Source organism: Sebastes fasciatus, chromosome 9 (genome assembly GCF_043250625.1).
Source record: "Sebastes fasciatus isolate fSebFas1 chromosome 9, fSebFas1.pri, whole genome shotgun sequence".
In the NCBI taxonomy this organism is placed as follows: domain Eukaryota; kingdom Metazoa; phylum Chordata; class Actinopteri; order Perciformes; family Sebastidae; genus Sebastes; species Sebastes fasciatus.
This window is the reverse complement of record NC_133803.1, coordinates 35,464,522-35,468,376: the sequence shown is the minus strand read 5'-3', so window position 1 is coordinate 35,468,376 and position 3,855 is coordinate 35,464,522. Positions and strand designations below refer to the sequence as shown.

Genomic DNA, 3,855 nt, shown 5'->3' with positions numbered 1-3,855 from the left:
TGTCTAAGTCGGAGGACACGAGTCCCACAAAGACTGAGTCGTCTCTGAGGAAGAGTTTTTGGGCAGGCCCGGGCTGTTTTCACACACTGCTGAGTGTTTGGGCTTTCTGACAGATGGAGAACAGCCAGATGTATGTGTGTGTACGTGCATGCGCGAGTGCACAATTGTCTTATTTCGTGCTTCCATTCTGCTGATTTCAAACCTCAGCAGCAGCTTGACTGCTTAATGTCACTATAGTGACTGTTTTTTATAAAACAGTCACTCTATTGTGACAGTAGAACATGAAACAGGTAACCTGGAAAACAATCATGTCCCTCGGCTGTCCTCCGGTGTCCTCACGGCATCTGCAAGATTTCACAGACCGGAGGAGAACAAGCAGTCAGAGCTGATCTGAGGTCTGCTGTCCAGCTGCCGTCTATGAGAGCCGGCTGTCAATCACTCTGAACTCTGACCAAACGGTGAAACTAGGCAGCGCTGATCAGATATGGATCAATATTCTGTTACTGTAATGCCTATTTCTCTCCTCAGATGTTCTCAGAATCGTCTTGTAGTGCACGGTTTAGCTGGAACATGAGAAAGTTTGTGACGTTGCCGCCATCTGGTGAAGGAATGCCAAGTTCTGGTCACATGACCGGAGCTCAGCCAATAGGAGCGCTCTCTCTCAATGAAATGACCTGTGATTGGTCAAAGTCTCCCGTCACGGGCTAGATGTTCTAAAGTCTGTAAACAGAGCCATGAGGAGGAGCACTAGTCTAGTTTTCTCTCAGAACACTTCAATTACAAAATGCTGAAAGGTTATTATGGGATTTTTGCCCAATGATGCCAAAAACATTCTGACTACTGCAGCTTTAAAGGTCTGCATCTGATTTTTAATGATTGGCGATAACATAAGTATTCATAACTCGAATAGAGATGGATATCGTTAGGATTCTATCGATACTAGCCTCCTATCGATATTTCAGTTTGGTTCTTTATCGATAGTCTCATCTGTTCTTTGTCTTTTTAATAGTCTTATTTAAAAAAAGAACAACTTAAGCTGTTTACATGGCTAATGAAAATGAATATTCCTGTTTTCATGCAGCCGTGCATACTCTGATTAACCGGTGTTGGACTTGTTGGGCCGTGTGAACACAGCCTCCCTCTTTCATTCCTTCAAGCACCTTCTTGAAAAGGTCGGCGTTGTGATATTTGCACATATCCAAAAAACCTGTTGATATCAGAGTCTTTCATAATGTTTGTCAGAAGGTGTGTTTCTCCTTCTGAACCAGAGATGTGGGCTTTTCTTTTGGCCATGCATCTCTGCAGACTGTCGGCTAGTTGGTTTGTGTTCAACGCATCGAACAAGAGGCCGTGTGTCACAAACCAACGTAAAAACCCTCAAATGAGACTCTTATTGTGAATATACTGTATACACGTCCAAATAAGGCTCCTAAAACCAGAATAATATCAGCATATCCCACATGTCTTGGTCGGAAAATTCTCCATTCAGAATATGCTCTTTATCTATATATTATATTCTCATATTCTGAATAATAGTGTGATATAAATGTGCATGTAAACGTAGTCAATGTACCACCAACCCCTCTGGATAATCCTCAGACCTTCCTGTCAACACCTCTTATTGGAGCTACCTTTTTATCGCTGTGCTGATTAATCAATCAGCTGATTAATCAATCAGCGCAGCCCATTAAATCCAAAACTGGTCCTTTAACAGCAGAAAGAAGCGTTTGGTACCGTGTGACGCTAAATGACAAATCTGATAAATGATGTGATGTGTGTAAAATACCAAACATTTGGCAGATTACAATTACAATTTTAGATGAGGATTCATGGATTATGGTAATCAATAATGAAAATAATAATTATCTGCATCAAAGAGATTTACATAAAACTTCAAAAGCAAAGAAACACATTATAAAAAAGGTTATTTAAATACAATTAAAAAAGCATCAGTAAAGAGCCAAGAGAATAGAAAATAAAAGCAAAGTAAGAAGTTAATAATGATTTGATTTAATAAACGGCAGCGACGAACAGAAAAGAAGTGAGAGTTGCAGCGGACCTGCAGTTTTCTGGGAGTTTGTTCCAGATGTATGGAGCATAAAGAAAGCCAACGCTGCTTCTCCGTGTTTAGTTTGGACTCTGGGGACGGGAAGCCGACGACCTGAGAGGTCTGGGTGGTTCATGATGGAGCAGAAGATCAGAAATACAGCATTCAGTTCTTTATAAACCACCTCACCGCCCAGACTAAAGATCATATGATGAAGGGTGATAGACAACTGCTCCTTCTAGACAGGAGCGTCCTGCAGCGGGGGGAGAAGGGAGATGTGACACCGGCGTCCATCTCTGAGGTCACAGCAAAGGGAACAAACTTCTTGGTCCGACGTCCGACCGTCAACCTGTCAGAGAGAGAGAGAGGGAGAGGGAGAGGGAGGAGGCGCCCGCTGAGAGGTGTCCGAGGTGTCACGGCCTCGTCTGGGAGGTGACAGACGGCGTGTGTGTGAGTGTGTGACGGGGAAATAAGACCGCTGAGAAGTCTAGGGGACGCTCGCCGTGACCTTTCGTTTTGTCAGAGTCCATCTCGCTCTGTGCATCTGACAACAACTTTAAAGGAGCCCGTCCTCCTGAGCCTTGACAGGTGTGTGTTTACCTGGAACTGAGGTTGTGTACACCAATTGTGGAAAGCTTTAACTCAGCTGTATGTTTCTGTGTGTGTGTGTGTGTGTGTGTGTGTGTGTGTGTGTGTGTGTGTGCACACGCTCAAAAAGAGAGCTAGAGGACATTTGTGTCCTAAAATAAACAATTGCAGGGATGCAGACACGTCATGTGGACCAGCTGCATCTGGATGACCAGTCATGAAGGGAGAAAGTCGTTTCTGATAAACTAATGTGTACTAATTCATCCTGAACTAATGGGATCGTTGTTTTGTTCGTATTAAGGTCGGCGCCTGGTTGGTGTGTATGTGTATACTACATACTATACTAGTTCTTGAATTGGGCCGGTACTCACCGGTACGCAGTAGCACTCTCTTCTGCATTTTACTCTTTGGCGTACCGTCACTTTTTCTTGAGTACCGGAACTTTTCATAGAGCGTCCACCATGGATCTCCACCTCTCTCTCTTCTGTGCAGTGGTCTTTGCTTCCTGCCAGGAGGTCCCGATCTTATTTAGCTCGTGGAGCGTGGACCGTCTCCAGTTGGTTTTGGTCTCCCTGGCTTCCTCTTTCCTTGTGGGTTGTAGTCCAGAGCTTGTCTTGTTATGTTTGTTTCTTGTTTTCTGATTGTATGCCCAGTCCATCTCCACTTTCTCCTTTTGATTTGGTTGTTGATTCGCTCCTGGTTTGTCTGTTTTCCCCAGGTCTGTATTTGTCATTTAATGAAGTATTTGGTTTGTGTTCAACGCATCGAACAAGAGTTTTGTGTGTCACAAACTGCACTAAAAACCTTATCTATAGTAATAATAATGGTCCAAAATGATGCAAAATTGCATCGTTTGAAGTCAAAAACCTTCAGCTTTTCTTGGGGGAGGACCCCGAAACCCAACGTCTCCTAGTATCTGTTATTCACTGTATAAACTCATAATGTGTCTGTGTATAATATGTAGGAGCATCCTGACTAGGATCTGAATGATATCATACTATAAGCTACTAATAACACAGGAAAGCACTTTAACATTAACATCAAACGCACCACCGTAACACTATAATGTTCCAGTTGGAGTATTATTGGAGTATTATAGTCCTATGGAAGATGCACAACCCAGTATAATAATAATAATAATAATAATATAGCAATAAACACAGCTGGTTATGACTGACACAGTTTAACACGCTTAAAACAATAATGAATAAAAAGGAATA

General features: G+C 42.7%; 2 protein-coding genes across 11 annotated transcripts in view; one reads left to right on the top strand and one right to left on the bottom strand.

Moving 5' to 3' along the window:
- wdpcp (WD repeat containing planar cell polarity effector) overlaps positions 1-3,855 on the top strand; it is a 177,348-nt gene that overhangs the window by 74,685 nt on the left and 98,808 nt on the right. The gene's annotated exons all lie outside the window — the stretch shown is intronic.
- The window catches only part of mdh1ab (malate dehydrogenase 1Ab, NAD (soluble)), a 38,150-nt gene that overhangs the window by 33,331 nt on the left and 964 nt on the right, over positions 1-3,855 (bottom strand). The gene's annotated exons all lie outside the window — the stretch shown is intronic.